General features: G+C 29.0%; 1 long non-coding RNA gene across 1 annotated transcript in view; it reads left to right on the top strand.

Annotated features, from left to right (window-relative positions):
- LOC124420095 overlaps nt 1-870 on the top strand; it is a 1,220-nt gene extending 350 nt beyond the window's left edge. The window contains exons 1-2 of the long non-coding RNA XR_006941025.1: nt 1-463; nt 519-870. The exon at nt 1-463 is cut by the window's left edge and continues 350 nt beyond it. This is a non-coding gene — a long non-coding RNA (uncharacterized LOC124420095). The remainder of the gene's footprint in view (nt 464-518) is intronic.
- Nucleotides 871-12,500: the final 11,630 nt, after the last annotated feature.

Genomic DNA, 12,500 nt, shown 5'->3' with positions numbered 1-12,500 from the left:
TGACATCCGAGTGACAGTTCGTGTTTTGCTGAACAATATTTTTCTGGAGAAAAATGAATGAAGAAAAATATAATATTCCGCAAAAAGAATTTACTTTTTAACCAAATAAATTCATAATATTATTGAAAACAAAAGTGAAAAAAATAAGAAAACAAGTGAAATAAATAAAAAGATAATATTTACAATGAATTTTTAAAGAATTAAAACGAATTTGTGTAGTTTTAGAAGAAATCCCCCTTAAAAAAAAGTAAAGAGAAAAAATTACCAACCAACCAAAAAAAAGAACAGGCATAACAGAATTTTTTGGGGCCAAATAGACAAAAAATAAAATGTTAAAAAAAGAAAACGAAACGACATAAGAATACGGAATATCAATGAATAAAATAAAGAATATTTAAAAAGAAAATAAAAATGAAATAAGGAGCTGCAATTAATAATTACAAAAAAAAATACAATTATTAAAGTAATTTTAAAAAATATTGTAATAATTTTTTTAATTTTTGTTAAAAAAAATATAGATATTTTTTTTCTTAATAATAGCTGGCAGAGGAGTATGAGCCAGTGTGTGCCTGATGGTGTGTGAGTGTGTGTTGATATAAGTCTCCATATGTGTGTGTGTGTGAATGTTTTTGGCTGTGAGTATCTGTGTTTGACTCTGTATATTCAAATGTGCAAGTTAAGGAATGTTGTGTGTGCATAATAATACAACAAAAACAAAAAAATAATAATAATAAATACACAAGACCAGAGAAATGCAATTAAATTAAAAGAAGAAGCATACGGCGCAGCAGCAATACCAACAACAATGTGAAAAATAGAAAGAAAAATAAAGAAATTTTCAAAAAAAAAAAAAAAAGAAAATATATAAAATACATATAGAAAAGAATTGAAATACAAAAAGTAATACAAATTGCGAATAAAAATTTCTTGAAAGTTGAAACAAATATTATAAATTATTTAAAATTTAATAAATTCTACTTTTATTATTAAAGTATTTAAAATATTTACTTTTGCATAAGTTGTTGAATTTTTTTTTCAAAACATTAAAGAGCCGACTTGACCAATTAGAAAATCAAATAAAAATAATATATAGAAAATAAGCAACAAAAGCAATTTCAAAAAGAGGTCACAGGAGCACTAACTCACTATATTGTGCTGCGCTGGCACAACGAGAAAAAAATTTAATATGCAGAGATTTTTTTTCAACAGTCGGTTACATGGGGTTGTCGTGTTGTATCAAAAAAAAAAAAAAAAAGAAAATAATAAAAACAAAATTGATGATAAAAAGAGTGTTGCCAATGCGAAGGTGTTGAAGAGAGGAAAGTGTTAGAGAGAAAGTTGTGTTTATTTTTGTTTAGCTAGTTTTTTTTTTTTTTAAATAAAATATTATAAACTTTGTTTGAATAAGATTTAATGGTTAAACTTGGGAACGGTCTACCATCGCCCCTTTGTTCTTCAATGAAGAACGCCAATGGCAGTTTTTGTACATTGGTTCTGACCGGTCCATGCACAAGTACTTTTCTGGAGTACTCGAGCTATCTAATCTCTTGACCATTGGATGGCCTCTGTTGATTCGGTAACAGCACCTAAAGACGTAACCGGTAGACCGAAGTACGATCATCAATAAGCCGTAGACTTTGTTCTTACTTACAAGAACACACTGTAGTAATTCTGATATGAACAGAGAAAACCCTGAACATATATGGACAAGGAAGGAAAATCCAATTGTATCAAATGTATATGATACCTTTCATCCATCATCATTCAACCCAGCACACATCTCATTCAGACGACACATTCATAAGAGAAAAACATACGACACATTCATTAGGAAGACGGTGGGTGGGGCCCGCGAACCTCACATTCATCCCGTACCATATACAATTAATACCAACTCATTTCCAATGCTTAGTCCAACAGTCACTCGGGGGTTCCATTTGAAACAGTTGCTGCTGAGTTGACAATCTTTGGGCGATTGAGAATTGGGTCGTTCCGGAGCAGAGATCCAATTGTCGTGGGAACGAAACCCTGCCATTGACTGTCCAGATGACTTTTAATCTTCTTATTGTATAGTCACTCCATAGATTACGAAGAGACAGACAAAAAGCTTATGTTTATTTTTTAAGTGTTCCGTCTCTCGCTTTCTATTTACCTTAGTGGCGATTATCTTCAAACTCGTTTCTAAAGAGTAAATCATAGTAAGAACTTGGTTAGTTATTTTAAAAGGCCTCTATCGGTTGAGTTTCTCAGAAGGCAATCGAACCCACTACCTACCAAACTAGAACACTAATGAGTAACCTAATGGAGAACTACATAAATAAATATTCAATAAACTTTCCACTAACTATACCCTGTGTTCTTTGCTTCCCCATAAGCAAAATAAAAAAAAACCCCACTTAATAATTTTAAAGATTCTAACTGTAAACGTTATCCAGATGTATAATTTGCGACAACTTGATAATAATTTCGGATGTTAATTAAGATATTAATGTAATCAATGAAAAATTTAAACAAATCTTATAGTTTCTCTGATAAACAAAATTTTGTATTTAATTCATATGGGAGGTGCCAAGACCTCACTGAAAATCCGACCGTTATTCTCTATATGTTCATATGAATGTCAAAGTTCTTCATGTAGAATTTGAAGATTTTAACTCTAATAGTTTCTCAGAAATTAGAGAAATAATTCCCCCATATTGAAAATCTGCTCTTTTTTCTCCAAAATGTTCAGTTGAATACTGAAGTTCTTGTTCAATAAACTAGTTAAGTAAGTCTAGATAAGTCTAATCTAACCTGTCCATTTACTAGTATACCAGTCCATAGACTTTATTAGTTTATAGACTATATCGTAGAACATTCCAAAAGCTAGTTCAAATAGTTCAAATAGTCAAATTCCTTAATTAGTCAATAAATTTAGATCATAGACTATACTAGTTCATAAACAAGGCAATAGACTAATACCTATAGCAATTCAAATGCTAGTTCACAAAGTGGATAGATAAATCTATTTAGTCAATAAACTTGTCAAACGACTAGATAATTAGACTAGTCACCAGACAAGTCAATAAATAAGTTCATAAAATAATAAATATCGTGCCAAAAGTCTAGTTCATAGAGTAGACCCTAGAACTGTTAAAATAGTAGTATACAAAAACGATGTGCCAGACAATGACCTTATTCTGGCCTATCGTTTATAATTTCTGTAGTAATCCATATAATCCTAATATAATACTTTTCAATGGTTGCATTAGATCGATTTTGAATAAACTAAAAATAAGTTGTAAGTGGAATGTTAATTGAAAAAATAAGGACATAAGTGACACTTGACTATATTGAATATTATCAAAATTCTAATTATGCTCTACTCTTAAAAGAAATGACTTTCTAATTTAATTCGTAATTACTAGCTCGAGTCCATCTGTTTATACGTAAAGATCCAGCCATGAGCCATTCTTACATAGTCATTTTCTACCACTAATTAAATTTGTGCCAGTCTTGTAAATACAAAGGTTCTGTAGAATGACAGAAGGTAGTTCATTTCCGATATTTTTATATTCAAAAGTAACATAATTCTCTGATCCAAAGAAAAAGACCCAAAAGTGTATTAAATATGAAATGAATTATATCGCTTTTATTTTATCTATTTTTGTATCTTCTAAAATGTGGGCAACACTGTTTAATCTTAAATATACAAAAATCTTCAGAAAGATACAAAAAAGTAAAACTACAAAAACAACAAACACTACAGCAACGGCAACGGCAACGACGACGAAGAAAATAAATAAATATTTAAATAAATACAAAATAAAGTAAAAAAAAAACAACAAATACATGTAAATCTTGAAAAGTGACAAAATCAACAATGATCTGGTTTTTTTTTTTCTTAATCAAAATCAAATGTAATTAAATTGTTGCCAGATTTTAAGTATCATTAACAAAAAAAAGTGTAAATTTTTTTTTACAAAACATTTTAGCAGCAGCTGTTTGTTTGCTGTTGTTAAATTTTTTTTTTATTTCGGAAAAAAAATATTTGAAAAATGTTTAATTTAATGGCTGACTTTAAAGCTGCTCAAATATTCTGAAAAAAACAACGAAAATAATAATTGTGTATAAAAAATGAATAAATAACAAACAATTCATGTTATAAAAAAACACAAAAATAAACTCGTCTTGATCCTCTACCTCTCTCTTCTAATCTAAATGCATTATTCTTAAGAATAAACTTTGCATTTCACCACAAACATCTCTTCTCACCGCCCCTTTAAGGGGCCTGTTGTATTGTTTTTGTTGTTTTATTTGTCCCCCTTTTTACTTGATTATTCGTACTCTAACTTAAACTTATTTTAAAATCAATCGCATTTTATTGTTGTTGTTGTTTTTATATATACCCTTCACCTTGGTGAGGAGGGTTTATATAAGTTTATCATTCCGTTTGTAGTTTTTATAACAAAATGTCACAACTATATAAAATATATACATTATGAATATAAATATCGCGAGTAAACCATGTCTGTCCGTTCAGGTTATCTATTTTAACATCTGATAAATCTGTAGTGTCCTTCATAAATCGCTATCTTAGATATCGAAGTTGAATGTCCTCCAATGCCTAATGAAGGTGTTCAAGTTATCTATTTTAACACCGGCTAAATCTGTGGTTTCCTTCATAAATCGCTGTACCAGATATCAAAATCGGATGTCCTCCAATACAGGACAGTAACAGAGAAGATGTTCGATTGATTCTTCTTCATCTGGACTTCTTCTACAGTAGTCATTGTAAGGTAATCAAAGACAACTATAATTTTGCTAAGTTGGGTTTAGCTATGTCTTAGAGGATGGTCCGTTCGCTATCTATCAATATTTAGCCATTTCTTCTTTGTTTGAGTACAAATTGGCTCATTTCTCCATCTGGCTTGGAAGATTTTGTAGTGAGTTTTTTGCATCATATCGAAGTACCACGGAAATGGTCTATGTCGAAGTCGGGCAACTACAAACCCGCCGTCGCGAACTCGTCAGCGATACTATTGCCGGTGGATTCCCCGTGTTTATGTACCCTGTATGACAACTATAATTTTGCTGAGTTGGGTTTGGCTATGTCTTAGAAGATGGTCCGTTCGCTATTTATCAAGATTTGGCCATTTCTTCTTCGTTTGAGTACGAATTGGCTCATTTCTCCATCTTGCTTGGGAGATTTCGTAGAACATGTTATCTATGAGATTTTTGCATCATATCGGAAATGGTCTATTTCCAAGTCGGGCAACTGCGAACCCGCCGTCTCGAACTCATCAGCGATACATTTGTCTGTAGATTCCCCGTGTTCAAGTACCCATACGAGTACGATGTTTGAATGTCTATGTCAATGTCGGGCAACTGCAAACCCGTTTTCGCTAGATCGTCAGCGATACAATTGTTTCTAGAGTCCCTGTGTAGAGAGTTCTCCCGGTACTGTTTAATAACATTGGAAACAGTTTGACGGCAGACCTTTGTATGCTTGTCCAACTTTTTGTAAGACCAAGTTGGGTTTAGTTGAAAATATTTAATAATTTCAGTACGCACTTTTTTCTGCTCACTGATTTTAATCAGATTAACAAAAAAATTAATATAATTGACATTACACATAATAACTGACATGTTTTTCAAAGTAAACTTGATCAAAAAAAAAAAAAATCAAATAATACTTTGGTTCAAAAATGTAATGAAAAACGTGTGTTAAGAATTTTTCGATCTCACTCCTTATGTATGTATGTTTGGTCAAAAATTTACAAAATTTAACTGGTAAATGGAAAAAAACATAATTTTAACTATTAATAATCAAATAGCTTACACGCGTTTCATTTGCGCATATTTATGATACCGATCACTTCACATTTGCGTTTTTTTTTTCGTTATTAATAAAAGACTGTCTATAGGCTTTTCAAAAGAAAAAAAATAGTTATCTAGAAACTTGCTATTAATCATCATAATCCAGTTTGGTATCAAATACAGAAATGATAACAATTTGAAATTATTAAGGGTTCCGAGTATCGATAAGTAAATATATTATTAGCATATAAATTGATTTAATATTGTTCCGTATATTGAGTTGAGTTTTAAATGTCAAAGTTGTTTCACACGTTTAATTACATAAATACATACATACGTACAAATATGGAGTGTATGACAATAAATTAAGAAAAAAAGTAATTAAGAATTTAATTTATCGAGTAAAAATAATATTAGACATATTTTGAAAAGCTTGTTAATGAGTGAAGTTGTCTAGAAAATACCAGAAATTTGATCATTTAAACACTAAAACTTATATAAAAGCAATTTATTCCTTAAAAGTTAAACAACATGTCTTTAAAATATAAAAAAGTAATTTAATATTTCTTTATACCATAAAGCTTTTAAACATTTTACGAAGCCATCTAATTTAATTTACCCTACTCACTATATATAATTTAACATGATTTAAACATCAAAGACCATTCAATTGTGTGTCAAATAAAATCAATTATTTATTTAAACTGTCAAATAGATTAGTTAGGAACTGAAGTAAACACAATCGTTGAGATTATACATTTTAATCTTGTATTATTTTTGGATAATGCCAAAAAATGTTTAAATAAGTTTAAATAAGTTTATATAGTGACTCCAACATATGTTCGTACATATCCATACATATATTTAGTGAAGTGTTAGAATCCGATTTCATGTTTTCTGCTTGAAACTGATTAATATTTCATTTATCGGTGATTGTTGTGACAATTCTAAACCGGTTTATGTAAAACTATATTTTTTGAAGTGATTTTTTTTTTAATTTTTACTCCCTTATCTAAATGAATCGATCTATAACTAATCGGTAAATAGAAATATTTTAAACTATTTTTAATTTTTAGATAAAGTACTTCTCTTTAATAATATTAACATAAATAAATAAATTACATGCAGTACAACAAAAATTGAATTCTTTTCGCTTCTTTAGAAGTCAATAAACATCACTTCTACTTAGTGCTACTTTTGTCATGATGATAAATGTTATTCTTTTGGAAGTACTTCGTTTAATTTTTGCAAGATACTTTAAATAAATTTTGTATTGGTTTACTGGGTCAGATCTATAGAATCTCTTTCGATTCATTGTCTCTATGAGTTTTCTCTTTCGTCAAAGTTTTAGAGCTTGTAGCTTTTAAAATAAAAAGCTTCCGAAGTACATTAGATAAGTCCTGAACGTAAATAGTATATGATGTTGTTCGATTTGATATCTTTAAGAACAAGAGGTTCAAGGTTAGAACATATAGATAGTTTGGAAATCAACAAGAATACTTGGGACATAATTAGCACATTTTAAATTAAATTTTAATAAATTCATTAGTGAAACATCTTTGCTACAGTTCATATCATATATCAAGATATCTCACATATGTATATATGCCGTTTCTGAGTCAAAAGCGCATTTCACAGGAATAGATGTTCGAAATATTTAAACCAGCGAAATGCAGCAAGCTTTCAAATGAGCTCTATGTACTCTTTTTTCACTTTTTACACACACACACATACATTTATAAAAAACCAACAAAACCAGTCAGAGAACTAAGTTTTTACTCTCTGCCTTTTGTTGATTTAAACTAAGATGCTGCTTTTTGCATTCTTAGTTCGATCATGAAAGATCCTTGATCTGCTGAGATCGTTACTCTTCGTTTTCCTCTTACTTTAAAGAAATTTCTAAGCAGCTATAAACGGTTGCTCTTGTAATTGGTAATTGGTAGTCCGAAGCATGGACCATGTTAATTAACAATTCCTTATTTCAGTGATCACAAAGACATACTGTGATAAGTTGAGCATGTTTTAAAGTAAACTCTAACGCAACCAACCATGTAGGAAAATCACTAATAAATTAAAGAAAGGGCAGTGACGACCTTGCACCACGTCTATCCGTCCCTTCTTGTTAGACCATCACTCAATCCACCAATTACTCCATTCTCTCTATAGAATCAGATTAGACATCAGAAAACACCGGAAAACTTCACCTCGTATACCCAATCTTCGCATTATCTGCACAAATCCAATATTTTATTAATCCACAGTCATGTTCTGTAATTTGTATCGCTCATCTATAAACGATAACAGAAATGTATCTTGAAAACTATACTTCACCGTATTTTAGTTTTTTAACCAAGCACACTGTTCCCTCGATTTGGATTTAAACCACAGCGAAGGAACCTTAACCAAATGTGTAGCCGAGACAAAGTCATGGGTCAACTGGCCACCCGTAGTACCAGACTATGTGGCTTTCTGGTTAGACGTTTTTTTAATTCATCCAAGGTCAAGCCAAAGATTGAATTGTAAAGACCAGTTTATAATTCCGACAGACTACACCATTTTCAACAGTAATTCAGAAAAACTCAATTGTTAATGAGATTTTCCATTTAAAATTTAGAAAATTCCAATTGAAAATGCGATTTTTCATTTAACATTTAGAAAAGATCAATTGAAAATGAGATTTTTATTTGAAATTTAAAAAAAAATCATTTGGAAACATGCCCCGGGGGAGCTTTAATTAGTCAGTATAGATAGATTTTATTTTTTTTTTAAGTATCCAGTTTCTGTTAAAGTCTACCGATTGTTATAATTAATTTAACCCTCCGTCATGCACATGTTCCGATAGTCACGTAAGTAGCGCATGTATCTGGCGAGATACACTATGTATTTCAGTACATTTATATGAAAAATATGCCATTTAAGTAACAATATTACGATATCTAACAATATTTGTAGAATGTACTTGGAGACTCAAACCCCTAACCAAATTAGAAGTATATTAAAATCACAGTTAAATTCGTAAAATATCTGGCCAGATATATTTAGTTTTAGTTCAATTAGCTAATAAAATGATTCGACAATATTGACAAAAAATAAGGTAATTCTGAAGATATATGGTCCTAAAAAGCGTATTTTTATTTTTTTTTATGTATTCAATGAATAAAAATGGTTTAACTACTGTAAAGTTGGAGTGTTTAAGTGGGAATTTCCTTTATTGGCTTTATTGGTCAAATACTATTGTTTTAGAGAATCATGTGATGTATTTTACTGGAATATGTTTATTTTTGATTCAAACAATATATACCGCCAATTGAACAAAAACTCGATTAACGACTAATACTTTCTTTCAGACTATTTGGCTTAGAGAATGTTATCTGTTTATGATATCAGCCTTCGTTGGTTTTATCTCAAAAAGTATGAGTGGTTAAGGCGATATTAAGTTCATTGACATGACATATTAAGTTACATCGGCATGACATCGTTTATATATTCGAATATTACTTCTTAAGAAATATACTAGTATGTTGACTAGTAAGTCTAGTAGTTAATGGTCTAATCTATAAATTAGTCCATAGAATATTCCATAACTATTGTAACAATTGAACAAAAACTCGATTAACGACTAATACTTTCTTTCAGACGATTTGGCTTAGAGAATGTTATCTGTTTATGATATCAGTCTTTGTTGGTTTTATCTTCAAAAAGTATGAGTGGTTAAGGCGATATTAAGTTCATTGACATGACATATTAAGTTACATCGGCATGACATCGTTTATATATTCGAATATTACTTCTTAAGAAATATATTAGTATGTTGACTAGTAAGTCTAGTAGTTAATGGTCTAATCTATAAATTAGTCCATAGAATATTCCATAAATAGTCAATAGACCAGTGCATTCAATAGTTAAATGAGTAATACATTGACTAGTCAATAGACTGGTCCATTGACTAAAGCACATATTATGCAATAGACTAGTCCTTGTCTACTTTTAGGGCAGTAAACAATCAATTTACTCCGATTTTTTTTAATCCATTTTAAAATCGGTCGTTTAAGACTCAAATAATACTATAGGCATTTTTGAAAAATATCTTTTTATTCGAATTCTTTAGTCTTTTTCACATTTCACTTAAAAATGCACATTTGTTTTTAAATTACTACCAAAAAGGGTTAATTATTTTTAATACAAATTTATATGTGTAAGTACATTATTTTACATAAGTTAATTATAATTAATAAAAAAGCAATTAACAAGTACTTACGGTTTAAGGTTTAATCCAATAAAATGTATAAAATGTTGAGGCGGCAAAATTATTATTATTTTTTTTGTTTTAATAAAAATGTTGATTTAACACAAATGACAGATGTGACTTTTTAATTGTTTCTTTTTTCCGTTTATTTTGAAAATAAATTTTTCGACTTTTGTTTTGTTTTCTTTTTTTTTGTTTAATATTTATTTTTTATTAATTTTGCTTTTAACTTTGGTTTTGCTTAAGAGAAGTGGCTTGTTAAGTCAAAATACGTTGGCTGATTAAAAAAACAACGTTTTTTTTTGTTAATTAATAATAAATAAAATCAAAATACAAAAGAAATAATAATAAACTTCGCGCTTTTTTTCGCGTTAACTTTTATTTGTTTTATGTAGTAAAAAATGGCAACAGCAGCAGCAATAACAACAAAAACATTTACTACTACAAAATAATTTACAAAAGTTCTGAACAAAAGTTTTAAAAACGCAAAAGAACAACATGGAAAAATAGCAAATAATATACAAATATTTAACAAAAAAAAAAAAAAAAAAATCATAGTTTTAGAAATTAAACAAATATGTAATATATGACAAAATCTTTATTTATGAACAAAACTCAATGAAATTTTTTCAACGCTTGTGAAATTTGTCATTTCAAATAAGAAAAAAATTGAAAAGGTCAAAGGGCATCCCGCAATTCCACAACAAAATTTCCAATAATATACAAAAAATTTTCAGATCAATATCATTTACAGATCCCAAAATATACGTTTTTTAATTTAAAAATTCAAAAAATTTTAGATTTTTGCCGTTTTTTTTGCCCAAAATGTGTCTTAAACTCTTTTATTAATAAAATAAAATTTTCTTTAAGAAAATATAACAATTTTATAGTTTTCTAAAATGTATCTTTACGCAGAACGCTTTGGCGTAAAAAACTTGTCCTATTTGTTGAAAATGTTGCCACTGCGTCCTCCGAATATGACCTATTTTTTATCAAAACTTCAACTTTGGGCGACATGTTCTAAAATCCCAAAGCTGGGATCAGAAAACTGAAAGCAGTTTTGGAAACCTCAATATGTTTTCCATTTACTCCAAAAGTATTTTCCCAGCCCTGAAAGATATGTGGACCCTATGGGCAAAAATGTAAAAAATCCCATTTTTGGGATTTTCATTCCTATTTTTGGGAATTGCGGGATGTCCTTTGACCTTTTTAATTTTCTTATTTGAAATGACAATTTAACAAGCGTTGAAGATTTCATTGAGTTTTGTTCATAAATAAAGATTTTGTCATATATTACATATTTGTTAAATTTCTAAAACTATGATTTATATCAAAATTTTAATAGGGTCGCAGATAGCTACAACAATTTAGTCCATATTTATCCCTTAATATCTTTTTTTAGTTAGATATGGAAATTCTCGACCCTTTACAAAAAATAGTCTAGTCTATAGTATAGTCTATAGTCTAGTCTATAGTCTAGTCTATAGTCTAGTCTATAGTCTAGTCTATAGTCTAGTCTATAGTCTAGTCTATAGTCTAGTCCTTAAAATTTAAAATATCCCCTTGTCATAAGTTGGTACCTTCTCTAGAACTTTGTTTAAAATAAACATTTAATATTGGACATCTATGAGTAGCCGAGTCACAAAAGGTTACCAGTAAATATAACATTTAAGACTATTTATAACCTAAATATATTCTATTTTAAAATACAACAACAATACTAACAAATTAAAAATAACTAAAATACATACATATAGATACATACAAACTAATATGAAGTACTGTAGTAAATATTTGTTTTAGATTTTTTTATTTATAAATTTCCACACATACATAAATATAGTACATACATACAGACTGAGACTTTAAACTTATCGCAAGTGTGAAATAAGTGGTTGAAGCTTATAAAAATACAAGCATATTTACATATATACTACAAATACATATGTAATCGTAATGCTTCTATAAAATAAATTGTTCTAGGTAAGTGTTATTGGTCGAATTAAAGTTGCCCTTCGTTAAGATTTTTCGAAAATGAAGAGAGAGAGAGAGAGAAAAAATGTTTTCCAAGAATATAAAGGGACTCTTAATAAAATCGTTTTTTATTATCTATAAAATATTATTTAAATTATTTTTGTTGCAAATTGTATTACAAAAAATAGAGCCGAAAAGAGTAAAGTTCAAGGTAGTCGATATAAGGAGTGAGATCGAAAAATTCTTAACATACATATATGTTTATAAAAAAGAAACCACTAAACTTACAGCTTTATTTTTTTTTTATTTGATTCAAATTATTATTACAATTTACAAAAAAAAATATATTTATAGTTTTAATCACTAGTGATTAAACGTTTTTATAGTGCTTTCTGTCACTTTGCTCGAACATGTAGTCCATCTCCGTTTAAAATCTACCACACTTTTGGACACCTTTTTTGTACTCTTCAATTCTATTTTA

The sequence above is a fragment of the Lucilia cuprina genome, chromosome 5 (genome assembly GCF_022045245.1).
Source record: "Lucilia cuprina isolate Lc7/37 chromosome 5, ASM2204524v1, whole genome shotgun sequence".
In the NCBI taxonomy this organism is placed as follows: domain Eukaryota; kingdom Metazoa; phylum Arthropoda; class Insecta; order Diptera; family Calliphoridae; genus Lucilia; species Lucilia cuprina.
This window is presented reverse-complemented; position numbering and strand designations above follow the sequence as displayed.